Genomic DNA, 21,919 nt, shown 5'->3' with positions numbered 1-21,919 from the left:
CGCCCGGCTCCTATTAAAAATTTAAACAAATTTTAGGCCAGGCACAGTGACACACACCTGTAATCCCAGCACTTTGGGAGGCCGAGGTGGGCAGATCACTTGAGGCCAGGAGTTCTAGACCAGCCCAGCCAATATGCTAAAACCCTGTCTCTACTAAAAACACAAAATTTAGCCAGGCGTGGTGGTACACACCTGTAGTTCCAGTTCTCAGAAGGCTGAGGCAGGAGAATTAGCTTGAACCTGGAAGGTAGAGGCTGCAGTAAACAGTGATCATGCCACTGCACTTCAGCCTGGGCGACAGAGTGAGACTGCATCTCAAAAAACAACGAAAAACGTATTTTAAAACAGATTAAAATTTTTTTTTTCTTTCGGGATGGAGTCTCACTCTGTCATCCAGGCTGGAGTGCAGTGGTGTGGTCTCTGCTCCCTGCAACCTCCGCCTCCCAGGTTCAAGCGATTCTCCTGCCTCAGCGTCCCCAGTAGCTGGGACTACAGGCGCATGTCACCACACCCAGCTAATTTTTGTATTTTTGGTAGAGATGGGGTTTCACTGTGTTGGCCAGGCTGGTCTCGAACTCTTGACCTTGTGATCTCCCTGCCTTGGCCTCCCAAAGTGCTGGGATTACAGGTGTGAGCCTCCATGCCCGGCCTCGATTTTAAATTTTAAACAGAGTGAAAGTACCCTTTGAATGCCTCACTATTTCTGGCCCCTCCCCAGCTTGCTGTCAGGCAGTATCTCTCCTGAGTTTTCCATGCATTCACAGACGCTTGTGAGCATGTATGAAGGCGTAGTTTTCCATTTTTTTATGCAAAAGTATTATGCCATTTTTATTGTTCAATGACTTGGGGTTTTTTTTTGTTTGTTTTTTAGTGACCAACAGTCTTTCCATGTTGGTATTTGTAGAACTGTCTCATTCTTGTATTTTTGTTTATTCCATAGTGTTGTGGGGTGTATTGTACTTATTATTAAGTACAGAAATGATGTGTGGCACTGGCTATTGTTAAGAACAGTGTATGTTCAGCATCTGGACATCCGGCCTCTGTTTTCACACTCATGCAGGGCTCCGGGCTCACGTCCAGAGGTCAGTTTCCTGCCGAGCATGCCTTGTTGACCTCCTGTATCGCCTCTTTGCAGGCCAAGAATAAGGAGACGGGTACTTTGGCTGCGGCCAAAGTCATTGAAACCAAGAGTGAGGAGGAGCTGGAGGACTACATCGTGGAGATTGAGATCCTGGCCACCTGTGACCACCCCTACATCGTGAAGCTCCTGGGAGCCTACTATCACGACGGGAAGCTGTGGGTAAGGCTGCCGCCCCACCTGCCCCGGCTCAGCCCCCATGGCCTGGTGCTCTGGAGCTAGCCTGGTCCTGAAGTCTTCAGCTCTTTCTCAGCATCTGCTTTGAGGGCGAGGGCTAGGGCAAGGAGATGGTGAAGTAGGGAGCTCCTGGCCACCTGCTCTCCCCTTCCTGTGGTGCCTCCCCCTTTGGAGTAGCACCAGTGATTTGGAGCAGAAAGCTCTACTGCCTGGTCTCGAATCCCAGCCCTGCTGTTTACGAGCTCAATAATCTTAACCAAGTTCCTAACCTCTCCATACCTTAGTTTCTCCATCTGTAAGGTGGGGCTAATAATAGTACCTAGCTCATAGAGTGATTACTGCGATTAAGTGAGTTAATTTATGATACGTGCTTAGAAGAGTGCTGGGCACATGTAAGAGCCCAGTAAGTGTTGGCTGTTTTATTATTTGTCATAGTAGCACTTCTTCTGCTACTGCTACAGCTGCTACATGGAGATCCTTCTCGATGGCTGTACTAAAGAAGGGGGCTCGACCAGCCTGGGCAACATGGTGAAACCCCGTCTCTACTAAAAATACAAAAATTAGCTGGGCATGGTGGCACGTGCCTGTAGTCCCAGCTATTCGGGAAGCTGAGGCAGGAGAATCGCTTGAACCCCAGAGGCGGAGGTTGCAGTGAGTCGAGATCGCGCCACTGCACTCCAGCCTGGGTGACAGAGCAAGAGTCTTGTTTCAAAAAAAAAAAAAGAAGAAAAAAAGTGGGGGCTCTTTACCAGTCCCCTATTCTCCATCAGCATCCTCACCCTTTGATGAGCAGTGTGGATGCAGCTTCAAGCCCTGTCTTCCAAACTCAGCAACACCCCTCAACTTTTTTTTTTTTTTGAGACGGAGTCTCGCTCTGTTGCCCAGGCTGGAATGCAGTGGTGTGATCTTGGCTCACTGCAAGCTCCGCCTCCTGGGTTCAAGTGATTCTCCTGCCTCAGCTTCCTGAGTAGCTGGGATTATAGGCATGCGCCACCATGCCCAGTTAATTTTTGTATTTTTAGTAGAGACGGGGTTTTGCCATGTTGGCCAGGCTGGTCTCAAACTCGTGACCTCAGGTGATCTGCCAGCCTCAGCCTCCCAAAGTGCTGGGATTGCAGGTGTGAGCCACCATGCCCAACCCTCTTCATTTTTTTTATTCTTCCAAAGAAATCTATCTTCTGACTGTGCCCTTCTCTGTTGTTGGGCATTTAGGCTATTTCCCTTTTTTTTCTTTCTTTCTTTTTCTTTTTTTTATTTTTATTTTTTGCTGTTATAAACAACTCTGTGATGGACACCTTTGGATTTGTTTTGTGTTCTTGTCTGAGAGCCTTCTTATGAGATTTTTTTTTTTTTTTGAGATGGAGTCTCACTCTGTTGCCCAGGCTGGAAGTGCAGTGGCGTGATCTCAGCTGACTGCAACCTCCACCTCTCAGGTTCAAGCAATTCTCCTGCCTCAGCCTCCTGAGCAGCTGGGACTACAGGTACCCACCCCCACACCTGGCTGATTTTTATATTTTTAGTAGAGACAGGGTTTCACCATCTTGGTCAGGCTCTTCTCGAGCTCCTGACCTCAGGAGATTCACCCGCCTCAGCTGTCCAAAGTGCTGGGATTACAGGCATGAGGCACTGTGCCTGGCGAGAAATTTTAAGATTCTTAAGTGTCTGTTGCCAAACTGGCCTCACAGAGCCACTTTTGATATTAACCAAAGGAGATCTCCCATTGACCCACCCACCCACTTTCCTGTCCATTCATCTTCCTCTCTGTGTATGCGGCATTTGTTGGACTGCTGACTCTGTACCCATTAAGAAAAATATCTATTATGTTTCTATTCCTGTTATTGATTGTAGCTGGATACCAGGTTCATAACTTTCCCAGGTCCAAAGATACTACTGATAATAGCTAGCATTTATTGAGAGTTTACTGTGTGCTGGGCCTTTTGCTGTGAGTTTCACTTGCATTATGTGGTTTAATCTTCATTCTGTGAGGTTGTTGCTTTTTATCCCATCTTACAAAAGAAAATGAGAAACAAAAAGCTATGTGAGCTGCTCCCCAGGCCACACAGCTAGCAAGTGGCAGAGCTGGAAAACCAGATAGAGCCAAACACAGTTTGTAAGTAGATTGTGACTGTCATGCTGTTACTTAAATAAATACACTAGACTTTTCTGTCCCTAAGTTGTCACTTTGGGCTGGTGCTTTCTCCTCCAGGCCCACTGCTGTGGCCAAGACCATCTCTTACCCTCCTCTTTTGTAGCTGCCCTGACAGCCTGCATTTATTACTTTGTAGAAGACACTACCTCCTCCAATTTGCCATTTAGACACGATGAGATCAAAGAAGGTGGCCCTGGAGCTGGGTAGATAAAGAGGGGAAAGGACGGCAGACAGGAGAGACAGCATGGGCAGCGGTGTGGAGGCATGAAAGGTTCAGCGCGTTTGGGAGATGGCTAGTCTAGGGCCAGGGCAGCAGGTGGTGAAAGATGAGGGTGGTAAAGTAATTGGGGGTCATGTTGTAGAAGGCCCTGCATGCCAAGGTGAAGACTTTGCCCTCAATCTTTTACTGCAGTGGTTCTCAAAGTACAACCCTTGGATCAGCACATCAGCCTCAGCTGGAACTTGATTAGACATGCAGGTCATCAGACCCCTCCTGAGGCCCACTGAGTCAGTAACTTTGAGGTGAGGCCCAGCAATTGGCGTTTTAAGGTAGGGCCCAGCAATCGAAGTGACTCTGATGCTCGTTTAAGCTTGAGAATTACTGTTTTTGGTAATGGAGACCTAGTGGTACTTTTCTGCAGGGGAGAGGCATATTCTGTGTTATAAAAAGAAGTCAGGTTTGAGGACAAGAGAAAAACTTGAGGCAGTTTGAGAAGTGGTAAGAATAGACTAGGCCAGGAGCCCAAGGATGTGATGTGGAACATCATCTGGTCAAGGGAGGCTTCAGAGGAAGGGACATTTGAATGGGGTCTTGCAGGATGCATAGGAGTCCTCTGGGGAGCTAAGAGAAGGAAGAGCAGTCAAAGTAGAGGGACCAGCAAATGGGCAGAAGTGTAGAAGGGAGAAGTCCAGAAATATAGGTTGAAGGATGCACCAACCCTTTGATTTTCCTTCTGTGTGATGGTTCTCAGGCCCATCTTGTGAACAGGCCTGGGCTTCTATGTGGCTCTAGGAGCCAACTTTTCCATGTTGATATCTGGACCTGGGGTCTGCTCTCAGGGACTTTGGGATGAGAAACTGGCTGTTCCCCAAGTGTCTTGGGTGCCTTCTGTGGCCATGGCTGAGACAGACTTTCCCCTGAGTGGGGTGGAGGTCACTCACCACCCCACCCCATGTGCAATTTGACAAGATTAGCTCATTTTTGTTCAGAATTTGTAATCATGGCAAAATCCGTCTGTGCTTCCTTATCACTACTTCCGCTTTTGAATATCAAATGGTGCAAGTTGGAGAAAAACAAGCCAAAATGCTCTAGACCAGTAGAACTATAATGTGAGCCACATGCATCATTTTACATTTCTTTTCTTTCTTTTTTTTTTTTTTTTTGTGATGAAGTTTTGCTCCTGTTGCCCAGGCTGGAGTGCAGTGGCACAATCTCGGCTCACCACAACCTCCACCTCCTGTGTTCAAGTGATTCTCCTGTCTCAGCCTCCCGAGTAGCTAGGATTACAGGCGTGTGTCACCACGCCTGGCTAATTTTGTATTTTTAGTAGAGACAGGGTTTCTCCATGTTGGTCAGGCTGGTCTTGAATTCCCGACTTCAGTTGATCTGCCTGCCTTGGCCTCCCAAAGTGCTAGGATTCAGGCGTGAGTCACTGCGCTCGGCCTATGTGTATCATTTTATATTTCTAACAGCTACATCCAAAAGAGCAAAAGGAAACAGATGAAATTAATTTCAATAATATAATTTATTTAACCCAGTATATAAAAATATGATCATTTTGACATGTGATCCATATAAAGAGTTATTGAGCTGTTTTACTTTTTTCATTCTAAGTCTTCAAATCCAGTGTGTATTTTACACTTTTAGCACATCTCAACTCCGTAGCTAAATTTTCATCAGAAATCCTTGATCTGTATTTAGATGTCTTTTTTTTTTTTTGAGACGGAGTCTCACTCTGTCGCCCAGGCTGGAGTGTAGTGGCCAGATCTCAGCTCACTGCAAGCTCCACCTCCCGGGTTTACGCCATTCTCCTGCCTCAGCCTCCCGAGTAAGCTGGGACTACAGGCGCCTGCCACCTTGCCCGGCTAGTTTTTTGTATTTTTTAGTAGAGACGGGGTTTCACCATGTTAGCCAGGATGGTCTCGATCTCCTGACCTCGTGATCCGCCCGTCTTGGCCTCCCAAAGTGCTGGGATTACAGGCTTGAGCCACCGCGTCCGGCCTTTAGATGTCTTATAGTCGAGAAAGGTAGATTCACATACCCAAATTGTTCCAATATTCTTAAACGTTTCCCAGTGACTGAACCAAGTCTCAGTTTTCAAATTTAAATGAATTAGAAGAGAATGGAATAATACATTTAGGTCTCTACCCTCGCCACATTTCGAACACTCAGTAGCACGTGTGTTAGTGCCTCCTGTATTGGACGGCATAGACAGTGAAACTCTAGATGATAGCCAGGGCCCAAAATGAATGACTGCAAGAAGGTCTGGGCTGACCTCGTGAATGTCCTCTGCTCATAACTACCCCCATCCTCCACCCCCAGCCCTGAGCCAGATTTTGGCCTCTGGGCAAATCTTTCAAGGGCGAGGTGGGGAGCGGTGGTCTCTTTTCCACTGTGTATTACAGGAGCGAGAGTGAGTTCTTCGGGAAGAAAAGCTCTGGTGTCTGGCATTTGGCCCATTTCTGAATGTACATATTTCCACTATGGTCAGTTTCAAGCTGCCAACTCGATGTCGCTAACAGAGTTGGGAAGGCCCCTGGCCTCACAGAGCTCAAAGTCTAGTGGCAGAAACAGATGGTATGAAAGCCAGTGAAGAAGTAGATGAGAGAACTTGGGCAAGTGACAAGTGAGTGGAAGAAAACTCAGTGGGGAGATGCAGTAGGCATTCCTGGGTAGGGTCAGGAGCAGGTGCTGTAAACATGATGGACAGAGAAAGCCTCTGTCATGAGGTGACATTTTAGCTGAGAGCCAAAAGACCAAGTGGAGGCAGACCTCCAAATGTGTGGGGGCAGAAAAGTGCCAAGTAGAGGGAATCGGAAGTGCACAGGCCCTGAGGCAGGAGCCTGCAGAGGACCCCACAGAAGGTGTTGTGGCTGGCGCGTGGTGGAGGGAGAGCGGCGAGATAACCTGAACCGAGGCTAGACGCTGTCTCTTGCACATGCCTGCTGAGAAGCTGCTAGTGGAAAGGAGAGCCCCGTGGTAGGGCTGGGGATTCATCAGTGAGCAAGGGGAGATGGTCCTCATCCTCATGGAGCCTCCAGTCTACATGCGGGAGACAGCTAACAGCTCATGAACACAGAACTCCAGCAGTGATCAGGATGGATATAAAATCAGGTAGTAGGCCGGGCGTGGTGGCTCACACCTGTAATCCTAGCACTTTGGGAGGCCAAGACGGGTGGATCACCTGAGGTCAGGAATTCAAGACCAGCCTGGCCAACATGGTGAAACCCCGTCTCTACTAAAAATACAAAAATTAGCCAGGTGTGGTGGCGGGCGCCTGTAGTCTCAGCTACTTGGGAGGCTGAGGCAGGAGAGTTGCTTGAACTCAGGAGGCGGAGGTTACAGTAAGCCGAGATCTCACCACTGCACACCAGCCTGGGTAACAGAGTGAGACTCTGTCTCAAAAAAACAAAAAGCAAAAAAACCAAAAACAAAATTGGGAGGTGTGTTCCAGGGACAAGACAAGCCACTTTGGTTGTGGGCCAGGGGACGCCCCTCTGAGGAGGTGGTGTTTGAGAGGGAGCGGTCGAGGGAAGATCAGGAAAACTACCAGTGTGAAGGCCCAGAGGCCAGAGCATGCCTACTGCCTTCAGAGACATTGAGGGGGCCAGGGTGGGGCGGTAGGAGCCGGGGTCAGGGGTGGAGTTGTGGCCTCACTGTAGGTGTTGGGAAACCTCTGGGGTTGTTGAGCCGGGTACCCTGCCCTCCCCGCAGCTATTAATGGGATCATTCTCTGACTCTGCTCTCCTCTTCCCTGCCACGTGGTGGAGGAACTGGATCCAGTCCTGGTTCTTGGCACTAACTGGGATTTTAGCTCATCTCTGAGTGTCTGTTTCTTTATCTCTGAAACGGGGACCATGATGATAAAAACCCTGCCTGTAGCATTGAAGGATTAAGGGGGAAGTGCAGGTTGGATGCAGGCAGCAGTGTCTGGTGCAGAGTGGGTGCGTGGGAAATGCCACTGTCCCTGTCTCCCCTCTCCCCCAGCTCTGTCTTCTCATTCTCACTACCCCCTCTGAGTCCTCCATTTCCTGCAGCCCCTTCTCTTCTGGCTTCTCCGCCTTTGACCTGGTGAACTTTTCTGAGGCTTTGCTGTCATCGTGTCACCCCCAAATGATAAGAAAGGTGATGTCAGGATGAGGGTGGGTGAGGACATCAGCTGAGAGTGAGGAAAGCGCCCCTACCCACCCTGGAGACCCAGCACAGGTCACGTTCAAAAGTCTGTGTATCCCAGGCTTCCCCTGGTCAGACGCTTTTTTCAGCAGGTTTATCTGCCCAGGCATCTGCCTCACTGTTGACTACTGAGGCAACTAGTCCTTTGCTTGGCATTGAAGGCCCTGGAGCCTTGGAGTCTTCCTGGGTGTTTCCTGTGGATAGAAACTTGCTGTTCTCGCCTCTGAATATCAGCAATAACAGTGTGCTCTATGAGACCCTCTTGGGGCCGGGCATAATGGCGTGGGCCTGTAATCTCAGCATTTTGGGAGACTGAGACAGGAGGATCATTTGAGCCCAGGAGTTTGAGACCAGCCTGGGCAGCACAGGGATACCCCCTCTCTACAAAAAATGAAAAATTATCTGGATGTGGTGGTGTGCACCTGTGGTCCCAGCTGCTCAAGAGGTTGAGCCTGGGAGGTGGAGGCTGCAGTGAGCCATGATCACACCACTGCACTCAGCCTGGGCAACAGAGCAAGATCCTGTTTAGAAAAAAAACAGGCTGGGCACGGTGGCTCACGCCTGTAATCCCAGCACTTTGGGAGGCTGAGGCAGGTGGATCATGAGGTCAGGAGATCGAGACCATCCTGGCTAACATGGTGAAACCCCGTCTCTACTAAAAATTCAAAAAAATTAGCTGGGCATGGTGACAGGCACCTGTAGCTCCAGCTACTCAGGAGGCTGAGGCAGGAGAATGCTGTGAACCCGGGAGGCGGAGCTTGCTGTGAGCTGAGATTGCACCACTGCACTCCAGGCTGGGTGACAGAGTGAGACTCTGTCTCAAAAAAAAAAAGAAAAGAAAAGAAAAGAAAAGAAAAGAAAAAACATAGAGCTTCATAGGCTTGCGTCTTCCAGACTCATTCATTCTCCTCTCTACCTCCTTAATAGTTTATGTATATATTAAGGTGACTCACTTTTCAGAAACTGAATATATTTATTTAAAAAGAAACCTTCATCTTCCTCCCTAAATGGAAAACTAGGACTCACTTGCCATAAACAGAAATAAAAGAAAATGAACGGATTCCGTTGAGTAATAGCCTGATCCTTTTGCCTGCCAAAGCCTTCAGCCTTGGCACAGCCCTCCTGGGAGAGTGTCAGGATGGGGCTCTGTAGTGTGTCAGTGCCAGCTAGATGTGGAAGGGTAAGAGGAAACTGAGGAGGACTACTTTTGGCCGTGGTCCCGTGTGGAGCCCCCAAATTCACCTCCTGATCTTAGGGCCTCTACTGGGGGACATGCCCCAAGATGGGGCCATTTGGGCCAGGCCCCACGAGGTCATGCTTGCTTGGGGAAGGTCTTCTTGGGGATGAGGTGATGAGGGTCACGGTGACTTATCCAGGATCAGTTGGCGGGGGACACAGTCTGGTCTTGGACCCACCCCTCCCGATCCTGAGGCCAGTGGTCTTGCCCCCACTGGCTTACTTCTCGACTTTCACTGTCTATACCTGGGCCACAGTGTTTTCAGCTGCAGAATCCTCTTCTGTTGAAATAAATGTAGAAGTCCTTGTGGGCCACAGAGAAAACAGCACAGAGATACTGCCTTACTGCCTAAGTTGGGGTACCAGGCCTCCTCCCAGCCCCCACTCCTCCAGCCCGCACTCTTGCAGTGGTCCCCAGAGCAGCTCCTGATGTTTTGGGCTCTGGTCTGTCCTGGGGTTCCTCAGCCTTGGCACTGTGGACATTCTGGGTGGGAAGACTCTTAGCGGTGGGGCTGTCTTGTGCTTTGCAGGTTGTGCAGCATCCCTGGCCTCCACCTACTAGGTGCCAGTACCATCTTCCACCGTAGTTGGTACAATCAAAAGTCTCTCCAGATGTTGCTGAATGTTCCCTGGGGGATAAGGTCACCCTGGTTGAGAAGCACTGCTCCCTGCCACTCACAGCCTTTTGCTGTTGGGGGTGGCAACATGTCTACCACGCCATGGCCCCCGACCTATGTGTATGAACCCTTAGAGCAAGGTCATCAACTGAGCCAGATCAGGGCTGCAGCCGCTATTTTGTTTAGTGTGCATGATGTTTTTAGAAATTTGTTGCTAACATGTTGTCAGATTCCACGTAAAATCCTGGCCTCTGACTTGCCTTGAACGATCTGGAGATGTTTCTGCATGGTAGCAGCTGCCTGGGGCTGAACAGCCACTGCCTGTCAGGCAGATGTGCCCTCCAGTTAGCCTCAGACCTCACCACTCCCTAACGTGCCCCAATACTGAGGCTGAGGGCTGTTTGTCATTGGTGTGTGCCATGTGCTATTTTTCTTATTGTAAAATTAAAATGAAATGAAATGTTTCTCACCCCATATCTCCATCAAAACTGAGGAAAGTAGGTAATGAAGAGTTCCGGAAAAGTGTGTTAGAAGACATTTGTTTTCCTATAGGCAGCCTGTAGTACACTTATAAGTTAGCTACCCTGGAGGACATTTAACCAGGACTCCTGGCCTGGGGAGTCCAAAAATAGGCTAACGAGGGGCCTGTGAACTTCTGAACATGTATGTCAAGATGTGTATGTGTGTGTTCAGGAGGTGATGGTTGTGGGGGTGAGAGGCAGGGGCCCAGAAATGGTGCCAGATCTTCGCTTTGAAAAATGCAAAGGTAGGCCGGGCGTGGTGGCTCACACCTGTAATCCCAGCACTTTGGGAGGCTGAGGCAGGTGGATCACGAGATCAGGCGTTCGAGACCAGCCTGGCCAATATGGTGAAACCCCGTCTCTACTAAAAATACAAAAATTAGCCGGGTGTGGTGGCAGCTGCCTGTAATCCCAACTACTCGGGAGGCTGAGGCAGAATTGCTTGAACCCGGGAGGCGGAGGTTGCAGTGAGCCAAAGATCATGCCGTTGCACTCCAGCCTGGGTAACAGAGTGAGACTCTGACTCAATTAAAAAAAAAAGAAAAGAAAAACGCAAAGGTCAGCCTCTGGAGCCTGTAGGTTTGCAGTCCCTCTCCTGCCTGCCACTTACTGTGAGACCAGAGCCAGTTCCTTCTGTCCTTGTGTCTCAGTTTTCTCAACTGTAAAATGGGGATCTTCATAGTAGTGCCTGTAGGAATAATTGAGCTAATAGTTGTTTACAAATAGAAAAGGTCTACAGCAGGGCTGGGCACACAGAAAAGCTTTGTTAAGTATCAGCTGTCACCTTCATCGTGCCTCTCCTTTGCTTTCTGTTCTCCTTGCCCTGGCATGGGGCCTGGCGTGAAATCTGTCCATGCTAGATGTGCATTGGTGAGATGAAAGGAGACAGGACGTGCCTGCCCTTGGTGGGGCAGGGGTCTGTTGAGAGCAGCCGAAGTCCCTTTAGGGTGACCCAGCCCAAGAACGCTCCCTAAGACTTCCTAATGAGGAAGTTGGCTGGCACCGTGGTTACCCTCCCTGAAGGAGTGACTGTGGGCCTTTCTCAGTGTGACTTCTTGCCTCAAACTGAGCATTCTGCAAAGAGGAAGTACTGGTACCAGGATCAAGAGCAGGGCATGGACGGGATGGGCCTGCTGTCCACATGTGTCCCCACATGACCACATGTTGCTAGCCAGGGTTTCTGTGGCTTGTCGTCCTGGGCTCAGAGGCCAGCCCTTGGTCACCAACAGAGATTGCATATCTGACCTCAAAACAGCCAAAACTGTAAAGAGAATGTGACACCCAGAAGTAGCTGACAGTGCTGTGTGTTTTAGAAAGTTACTCAGTATGGCAGAAGGTATTCAGGGCTGGAGTCAGGAGACTTGAGTTCTTCTTTCTTTCTTCCTTTCTTTCTTTTTGAGATGTTGTTTTGCTCTTGTCACCTGGCTGGAGTACAGTGGCGCAATCTCGGCTCACTGCAACCTCTGCCTCCCAGGTTCAAGTGATTCTCCTGTCTCAGCCTCCCAACCAGCTGGGATTACAGCCTGTACCACCACACCCGGCTAATTTTTGTATTTTTAGCGTAGATGGGGTTTCACCATATTGGCCAGGCTGTTCTTGAACTCCTGACCTCAGGTGATCCACCCTCCTCAGCCTCCCAAAGTGCTGGGATTACAGGCGTGAGCCACCGCGCCCAGCCCAGGAGACCTGGGTTCTGCCTGGACCTGGGACCAACTAGCTGTGTGACCCCAGACAAGCACCGTCCCTTTCCTGGGCCCTGTTTCCTGATTCCTAGCTCTAAGGGCGTGGAAGGGGGGATGCCAAGGAGGTCTTTCAACAGAGTCTGCCCATTTTATCCCATCCCTTGTATCCCCTGCAGTTCTGAAGTCTGGATCTGTGGTCACCTGGCCCGGGGCAGCCCTTTTTGGCAGTTTTGGGTGCCAGGACCCTTTCCATGGGCTGTGGGGACCTGATCCTCCTGGGGCTCCCCGGCACTCACCAACCCCTGCCCTCTGCCTATATTGGGCCTTTGGGGCACCTGGTTGTTGGGACGCGCACACACACACACACGCACACACACAGGAGTACTTTGTAAAGCACTTTAAAGTGTGCACAGGCTCTGCAGCCCTGGAGGTGGGTGCATTATTACTCTATCGACATGCCCATTTTACAGAGGGGATGCCCTAAGGCTCAGGGAGAAAAGTTGGGGAGGAGGCTGGCAGCTCCTTGGCCCAGAGGGTGAATCAGGAGGCAGGGGGTGGTGACAAAAGGAAGGAGGCAGCAACATGATGACATGGATAGTTGGCCTCGTCAGGAATGTTTTCTGGGCTAGGCCTGTGCCAGGTGGGCTCTTTCTTGACCATCTCACCAAATCCTCCCAGTTCTGTGGGATGGAGTTTTGTCTGCTTGCTTCTCTCTTGCTCTGTCGCCCAGGCTGGAGAGCAGTGGCACAATCTCAGCTCACTGCAACCTCTGCCTCCCAGTCTGAAGCAGTCCTCCCTCCTTAGCCTCCCAAGTAGCTGGGATTACAAGCATGTGCCACCACACCCAGCCAATTTTTGTATTTTTTGTATAGACAGGGCTGGTCTCCAACTCCTGGACTCAAGCGATTTGCCTGCCTCAGCCTCCCAAAGTGCTGGGATTATGGGCGTGAGCCACCATGCCTGGCCTGAGGTTGAGATGTTGTCACCCCCATTTTACAGATGTGAAGACCAAGGGTTAGAAAGGTGGAGTGGAGTGGCTCGTCCCACATGTCATAGCCAGGCTCCAGCCCAGGTCTGCCTAGCTCCCAAGCCTTCTCTCCTGCCCCCTGCAGTGCCCCTCTCTGGGTACCAGGCTCTGGGCATCACTGGGAACAGTTCAAAGGACAGTCTGTGACCCCCACCCTTCCACTTGAGGAGCCATTGTCTGGCAGAATGTTTTTTGGCAGGGTTTGGTGGTGAGGAGGCCTGTGCCAGGGGACCTGTCCAGCTGCTCCCTTGGGCAGTGACCCTGTGGGTGCGGCTGGTGGCCCACAGCAGATGGAGTTGTGAAGCAGCAGGTGGATAACTGAGGGCTTTGCTGGGATCCTGCTGTTGGAACAGCCGGCCTGGGCTGTCTGTGTCATATACACAGGAGCAAGGGTGATTGTCATTCCGGGATTGGCCCACTGTGTCACCAGGCATCTCCATGTGGCCCTTCCTGTCAGGTCAGTGCACCATCTGACTGTGTCCTTCCCCTGTGGCAGTACTCTCCGGGCCCCTCCCAGCCCTGCTTCCCTCCGCCCCTGACCCTGTCACTCACACCCTCATTCCTTCAGTTGATCATGCACAGAGTGGGATTGGAATCTGGCTGCACCCTGTCCTGCTGTGTGACTCTGGACACGCCTCTTCGTGCCTCTGAGCTCCAGGCTCCTCAGCTGGACATCGGGGATGATGGTGCTGGCAACCACAGTGTGTCCAGGGTTGGAAACCCAGCTGGCAGACAGCAGCAGTGTAGGAGGGTCCCAAACCTGCTTGTGGCTTTCACGGTGTGACTCCAAGCCAGGCATCTTAACTAGCGGGACAGGCGTGTCGCTCATAGTCCATATCAGCCAACAGATGTGTGAACCACACCCACAGGCTACGCGGACGGCAGGTGTGAAACGATCACATGTATATTGGTTTTCATCCACAGTTCCCGGCTCATAACTCCCATAGCCCTCGTTACAATGTTTTGTTATCATGGTGGGTGAGTTAGGACTCAGGAGCAGGCCTCAGGAAACAGCCTCTCTCTCTCTCTCTCTGACCTTCTCCTGTCACCTGTCACCTGCCTAAGGCAGGACTCTAATCCGATTGTGGGTCAAGTGACTGATTCCAGAGGAGTCTTAGAGGAAGGAATGCCACACAGAGAGGCCAAGAAAAGTCTGAGGCTGGGCGTGGTGGCTCACGCCTGTAATCCCAGCATGTTGGGAGGCCGAGGTGAGCGGATCACGAGGTCAGAAGTTCGAGACCACCCTGGCCAGTATGGTGAAACCCCATCTCTACTAAAAATACAAAAAAATTAGCCAGGCATGGTGGCATGTGCCTGTAGTCCCAGCTACTTGGGAGGCTGAGGTAGGAGAATGGCTTGAACCCAGGAAGTGAAGGTTGCAGTGAGCCAAGATGGCACCACTGCCCTCCAGCCTGGACAACAGAGCAAGACTCTATCTCAAAAAAAAAAAAAAAAAAAAGTCTGAGCAGCAGGGCTTGTTGGGTTTAGACCATGTGCTTTTTTTCCAATCACATCGCTATATACGGTTGTCAGTCATGCCTGTGTAATGAAATCTCCATAAAATCCCAAGAGGATAGGGTTCAGGGAGCCGCTGGACAGCTGACCAGGTGGAGCTTCCTGGAGGGTGGTGTGCCCAGGGAGGGCGTGGAAACCCTGTGCCCCTTCCCCCAGCCTCACCATCCACATCCCTTCATCAGTAATATGTAATTTGTAATATCTTCTATAATGAATCAGTAAACATAAGTAAATGTTTCCGTGAGTTCTGTAAGCTGGTTCCAGCAAATTAACCAAACCCAAAGCAGGGGTCTTGGGAACCCCAACTGGAAGCCAGTATCTCAGAAGGTCCAGAGGCCTGGACTTGCAACTGGTATGTGGGGTGGAGGGGCACAGTCTTGAGGCCTGAGCCCTCAGCCTGTGCGATCTGATGCTGTCTCCCAGTAGATAGTGTCGGAATTGAATCGGAGAACACACAGCAGGTGTCCGCTGCATGTGTGTGGGGAAAACCCCCACATTTGGTCACAGATGTCTTCTGTGTTGATGACTGTGCTGTGAGAACAGAGGAAAAACAAGGTTTGAAAGTTATTCTTCAACAGCAAGCTTTTTGTACTATATACATTGGTGTGGTCCTTTATACATCCACACCTTTCATGTAAGAATCTAGACGTCTGACTTGGCCTGAAGGATCAGCGGCTCTGGCCCCACGGGCCCTATTCCCTCACATGCTCTGTGCGCCAGGCTGGGTGTGGCTGCCCCTCTACATCGGCACACGCTCCCTGGTTTGCCCTGCCCCGGCCAGGTGATCCCTCTGGATGCATGCTCCTTCCTGGTACGAGATAGGAGCAGATGATTCCAGTGCTGCGGGAAGGAGTGTGGAGACATGGGAGGTGCGGGGGGCTGTGGGGCTGTGTTACATTTTCCTTGTGTTTCTTGAGCTGCTTCTTTCTTCCTGGACTTGGGGGTGGGTTGTCTCTGGTGGAATCTTTAGCACTTGCAGCTGTCGTGGCCTCTGTCCCCATCATGATAACACCTACCTGTGTCTGGCATTCCACATGCATGATCATGTGATTGGCCTCCCACCTCCCTCGGGTAGACAGGATAGCAGTGATTCACTCAGTCATTCATTCACTCACCAACACACGTTTCCCCAGGGAGTACCGACTGTGTGCCAGGCAGTTTAGGTGCTGGGGCACAGACACAAAGGCCTGCCCTCTGGAAATTGGAAATTTACATTCTACAGGGGGCGGGGAGGAGAGGGAGGTAGACAACAGACAATAAAAGTAAGGCGTATAGTATATGAGTTGGTGACGTGTGCTGTGGACAACAGATGGACGCCACGCAGTGTGTGTGTTCACGCAGTGTTTTATTGTCCTGTGGGAGGTGTGAGCTTGCCCAGGACACCTGTTGCTTCTCCAGCCTTGCACGGGGCCGGCGCTGGTGCAGGGCTGTCTCTAAGCGTGGTGATTTCGGTTTCCAGCATGGACACAGCATGGGCATGCTACTGAATGGCTGTGCTGTACTCACTGGACGCTGGGTTCTGAGCTACAGGCTTTCCCTGTGTGATCCTATGTGATCCCAACCAGGGAGGCAGCCTCTGCCATCACCCCCACTTTATAGATGAGCAAACTGAAGCTTGGATCTCCGAAGTTACTTGTCCCAAGGTCATTCTGTTAGTGTCTGGCCAGAATTGGGACCCAGGTGTGTCTGGCCCCAGAGTGGAAACCCAGTGCTCACCTTGGTTCACGCAGGTACTTTGGTTCTTTGGAGACGTATGTCCCTTGAGTAATGAATCCGGGAAGGCTGGGGTTGCCCTTAGGGAAGTGGTTCTTCCCTGGCTTTCTGAGCGGGCTCTGAGCGGGCCAGCGCGTGCTCTGCCTGTAGTGGCCACCGTCCCGCACTGCCACCCCCTCTCTTGGTTTGAGTCCTACCTGTCCCTCAAGGATCAACTCAAAGGTTACAAAACCTTTAGCAATTTGAGTTGAATGTGCCACCTTCCAGCAGCTTGTGTGCTTTTCCCTGTCCCTTCTTATGTTTGTCCTGGGTTTTGTGAGTCCATCTCCTGACCTCCTCCCTGGGGGTCACTTCCCTCAGGGCAGGGGCATGGGCCTGGCTCCTTCCCCTTTGTGTCCAGCACTGTTCTTAGCAGAGCTGGCTTTAGAGAACAGTGGCCAGAGAGACAGACGGTCAAATGGATGAAAAATGTCCCTGCAGACACACAACTGCCTTTGCCTCTTTGCTAGGGCTGAAGTCCGTTTAGCATCTACACAGAGTCTGATCTTAGCCCTGATCTTGGCATTTCTGGAAGATGGGATGGACTCAAGCTCAGGGGACTTTGACCCCAGAGCCAGTGCTTGTGACCTGTGGGCCACATAGTACCCAAGGGAGTTAGGCCCCCTGAAATGGGATTGCCTTGGTTCCATCCTGAGGTGCCTTGGGACTTGGGCACGCATGGTTAGGTGTGGAACCACCTGAGTCTCTGCATCTGTAAAAGGAGTGGGGTGTATCTAAGTCATCCCTGAGATGATCCCTCCCCTTTGCCTTGGCAGGACTCCCTCCACCCCGCCCCCTGGCACGTACACACTTAGGAACCTGAAGGTCACTCCCTCTGTTCCAGATGCCCTTGCCCATGGGTGAACTCAGTTCACCTGCTCAAGGGCAGCCCTCATTCCTTCCCCAGGCTTCCTTCGAATGTGGTGGGTGGTGGGTGAGGCCGGGGGTGGAGGAACATGGCCAGCCCAGCGTTCCTGGGAGGCCTGGGGGTGTAGGCTGCCTCGTCAATGGCAGCATTGTTTGTCCTGGAGCTCAGAGATGGGGAGATTCTGGGACTCCACCCACAGCAGCTGGCTGCTGATATGCTGAGGACATTTCTGGGTTGACTGTTGTGTTTTTTGGTGTCTGCCTCCAGGGACTTGCTTCGCAGGCGGAGGCCTTGGTTGGATAACTTTTGGCTTCTGGGCTGTATCGGGGAGGCTAAGGAAGTTCCCAGCACCGCCCCACTGACAGCAGGGAGGCCTGGGGGGCTGATGGCCTTGCCTACCTCTGTTTCCGCAGGAAGAAACAAGCCCAGAGAGGGAAAGCGGCTTGCCCATGGCTACACAGTTAGGCTGTCTATGTGTCTTGGAGTAGGACTAGCCTTGGTCTGCACCCTGGTTCTGTCACTTATGAGCTGAGTGGCTTTGGGGAAGCCCCTTCCCCACAAAACCTCAGTTTCCCCATCTGTAAAACAGGAATATATGTAGTTGCTCATGAGATTAAGTGAAGGAATGCTTATCAAACACTTAGCGCCATGCCAGGTATGCACTAGCGGCTCAATAATGGCAGCCATCATCTCTTCTCTCTTCGTTGGCAGTAGAGGGAGGGACTCACTTGCCTTTGTCCTGCTTCGTTTGCACAATGTGGCTGTCATCTCTGTTAGCCATCTTTTGGCTGTTCTGCCCTGATTTCTGGGTATCTTAAGGCTACTGAAATTTTTCATTCATGTTTACTCATTCATTTATTCAGCACACACTTAAGATGATGTACTAGGTCCTGGGATTTCATAATGGGTCATATGAAGGGAGTTTTTCAGATGTAAACTGCTTCTTCAAGGATCAAGTGACTTCTGTCACTTTGAACCTACACAGTCCATGTTGCAAATGACCTTATCGTTGTTGAGAGCTTCATTTTCCAGATGGGAAAACCGCAGAGGCTCAGAGCAGGAAAGAGGTCAGGACAGCCCCACAGAAGGACGGTGGCAGACCCAGGACCATGTCCACACCTCCTGGCTGTGGCTTATTTAATTTGAGTTCTAGGAGTTTTGCTAACATTTGTTTATTGAGCACCTTTGTGTACCCAGGACATGCTCTTGGCCTCAGGAAAGCCCGGGGAGGTGAGGGGACCCAGGCCCAGAGCACGGTGTGGCCACTGGGTATTGATGCCTCACCTCTGGAGTGAATGTGCCTTTAATTTTCTTGCTTTCTTTTTTCTTTTTCTTGCTTTCTTTCTTTCTTTTCTTTTCTTTTTTTTTTTTTTTTTGAGACAGTGTGTTGCTGTGTTGCTCAGCCTGGAGTGCAGTGGCACGATCTCGCCTCACCGCAGCCTCTGCCTCCCAGTTCAAGCGATTCTCCTGCCTCAGCCTCCCGAGTAGCTGGGATTATAGACATGTGCCACCACACCTGGCTGACTTTTGTATTTTTAGTAGAGACAGGGTTTGGCCTTGTTGCCCAGGCTGGTCTCGAACTCCTGAGCTCATGAGCCACTGCACCTAGCACTTGGTTTTCTCTTGAGGACAGCTGGGGCTGTGACAGTGCTAACCCAATTCCTGCTGGCCCTACTGCCTATGGGCTGTAAAAGTTAATGTCTAAAACCCGTGGATGGTTCAGGCTCACCCTTATCTGGGCTGGGACATCCTGGCTTCCTTATCTCTGGTGAGCAAGCTCACTTGGTATGTGTGTGCTGACCAGTAGGGCCCAGAGAGGGCTGCAGCAAAGAGACAGAGTGGCCTTTCCCCCCACCCAACCGAGGGCTGGGACCCAGCTTGTTTGTGGCTTCCTCCTTGAGGCATGAGGAGGGATGGGGTGCTTAATAGATCTCTGCCACTTATCTGTGACCTTAATCTTCCTGAGCCTTAGTTTCCCCATACGTAAAATGGGAATAAAATAATACCTAGTGCTGGTAGTACTTGATAACATTTTTCAGGCATTGACTTACTGTGTACCAGGCAATGTCTTTTGTTCTGACATACGTTATCCTACTTAATCCTCACAATAAATCTTATGAGGTCCAGGCATTTTTAGGATACCTACCTCAAATAATGAGTGTGAGATAATCCATGGAAAGCACTTAGCATACGGCCTGGCACAGAGTAAGCTCTCAAATTGCATCAGGTGTCGTGAATGGGGATACCGAGGCTGTCCCAGGTTAACGTGCTAACTGCCTGCCTTGTGGGGATTTTGAGGACATGATGTAAAACCGTAGAATGCCTGCACACGTTGTGTTTTCTTTGTGCGCATTACTTAGAAGGGCGGAGATCAACTTGGCACAGCGCTTTGGTGTCAATATTTATTCCCAGAGGATTGGTCTGGTGGAGAAGAGAGATTGTAAAATCCTGGCTCTGTCAGTCCTGAGCAGTGTTCAGCTGATTCCTAATTTGCACCAAAAGATGTTTGTGTAGTAGTCAGCCCCACGGCAGGTCTAAGTGGACACTGTGCCAAGAAGGCAAATAATTACTTAAATTGAGGCGTGCAGGTCTAATGCTGGGCGCGTGACGTGTGCTGTCTCATTTATCCCCGCCTGGCAGGTAGAGATAACCACCCAGACCCATAGACTGGCCTCCTTAATGTGAACTCTCGGGAGACAGAAGCTGTTTCTTCACTGCTGCATTCCCAGCAGCTAAAACAATGCCTGGTACAGGGCAGGTGCCTGATACATTTATGAATGGATGGACGAGTTACCTTAGAGGTGATGCGGCCTGCCAGGATCACGTAGCAAGGCCCCAGCCCTTACACGGCACCACGACAGCTGCTCAGTCTAAACTGATGGGGGTCATGGAACACAGGTGTCCAGTTTCCTTTGGCCTTCAGCCAGAGAAGAAAGCTGGCGATTACAGGCTGCTGTGACATCCCCCATCAGACACCCTCTGAGAGTGCATATGGGCTGAGGTCGCCAGGGAAACAAGGAGCTCCTAGGTGCAGAGACCATGCCTCTGATGAGAGGGCCCGGATAGAGCAGGCACCTGCCTTACCAGAATGTGTTACCTGTATCTCAGCCCTTGCAGGACCACCTTCTTTTTCTCTCTTTTAAATTGTTTTTTGAGACAGGGTCTGGCTCTGTCACCGAGGCTGGAATGTATGTAGTGGCGCAATTGGCTCACTACAACCTCTGATTCCTGGGCGCAAGCCATCCTCCCACCTCAGCCCCCTGAGTAGCTAGGACCGCAGGCATGCACCACCATGCCTGGCTAGTTTTTTTGTTTTTGTTTTTTTTGTATTTTTTGTAGAGACGGGGGGGTCTCACTTTGTTGCCCAGGCTGGTCTCGAACTCCTGAGCTCAAGCAATCTTCCCACCTTGGCCTCCCAGAGTGCTGGGATTACAGGCATGAGCCACCGCGCCTGGCCCTAAATTGTGTTTTATTGTGATAAGAACACTTAACGTGAGACTACCCTTTAAACACATTTTAACGTGTACAGCACATTGTTACAGACATAGGTGTAGTGTTGTCCAACAGATCTCCGGAGCTTATTCATCTGGCTTAACTGAAACTTGGTGCCCAGTAATGAGTAACTCCCCATTTCCCCCACATCAGCCCTTGGCAACTGCCTTTCCACTCTTGATTGTAGGAGTTTGACTGTTTTACCAGATTCCTCATTTAAGTGGAATCTGCAGTACTTGTCTTTCCGTGACTGGCTTATTTCATGTAGCATAATGTCCTCAGGGTTCATTCGTATTGTCTCACTTTGCAGAATTTCCTTCTTAAGGCAGAATAGGGATCCATTATGTGTACATACCACATTTTCTTTATCCATTCATCTGTCGGTGGACATTTAGGTTGTTGCTACATCTTGGCTTTTATGAATAGAGCTGCAATGAACATGGGGGTGCAGGTATCTCCTCAGGATCCTGCTTTTAATGCTTTTGGATAAATACCCAGGTGTGGCATTGCTGGATCATATAGTAGTTCTATTTTTATTATTTATTATTTATTATTTATTTATTTTTGAGACAGAATCTTGCTCAATTGCCCAGGCTGGAGTGCAGTGGCATGATCTTGGCTCAGTGCAACCTCTGCCTCCCGGATTCAAGCAATTCTCCTGCCTAAGCCTCCTGAGTAGCTGGGATTACAGGCATGCGCCACCACTCCAGGCTAATTTTTGTATTTTTAGTAGAGACGAGGTTTTGCCATGTTGGCCAGGCTGGTCTCGAAATCCTGACCCCAGGTGATACACCGCCTTGGCCTCCCAAAGTGCCAGGATTACAGGCATGCACCACCACACCTGGCCAAGTAGTTCTGTTTTTAATTTTTGAGGAACTTCCATACTGTTTTCTATAGCAGCTGCACTGTTTTGTATACCCACCAACAGTGTGCAAGTGCTCCCTTTTCTCCACATCCTCATCAACACGTGTCATCTTTGGTCTTCTTGATGATAGCCATTTTTACAGGTGTAAGATGATCACTTACTGTGGTTTTGGTTTGCCTTTCCGTGATGATTAGTGATGTTGAGCATCTTTTTATTTACCTGTTGGACATTTGTATGTCGTCTTTGAAGAGGTGGCCATTCAAGTCCTTCATTCATTTTTTAATTGGGATATTAGGGTTTTTTTGCAATTGAGTTGTAGGAGTTCCTTATGTATTTTGGAGATTAACCCCATGTTAAATATATGGTTAGCAAATATTTCTCCCCATTTTGTAGGCTGCCTTTTCATTCTACTGATTGTCTCCTTTGCTGTGCAGAACTTTTTAGTTTAATGTATCCCACTTGTTTATTTTTGGGTTCTTTGTTTTTT

The 21,919-nt window shown here is 50.2% G+C and overlaps 1 protein-coding gene across 1 annotated transcript in view; it reads left to right on the top strand.

Annotated features, from left to right (window-relative positions):
- The first annotated feature begins 1,134 nt into the window (after positions 1 to 1,134).
- STK10 (serine/threonine kinase 10) overlaps positions 1,135 to 21,919 on the top strand; it is a 120,601-nt gene continuing 99,816 nt past the window's right edge. Inside the window, exon 1 of the mRNA XM_017859284.1 lies at positions 1,135 to 1,300. The gene's annotated coding sequence lies outside the window, so the exon portion shown is untranslated. The remainder of the gene's footprint in view (positions 1,301 to 21,919) is intronic.

This window comes from Rhinopithecus bieti, unplaced genomic scaffold (genome assembly GCF_001698545.2).
Source record: "Rhinopithecus bieti isolate Rb0 unplaced genomic scaffold, ASM169854v2 scaffold_49762, whole genome shotgun sequence".
Classification (NCBI taxonomy): Eukaryota; Metazoa; Chordata; class Mammalia; order Primates; family Cercopithecidae; genus Rhinopithecus; species Rhinopithecus bieti.
Note: the sequence above shows the minus strand (reverse complement) of the source record. Positions and strands in the feature narration are given on the sequence as shown.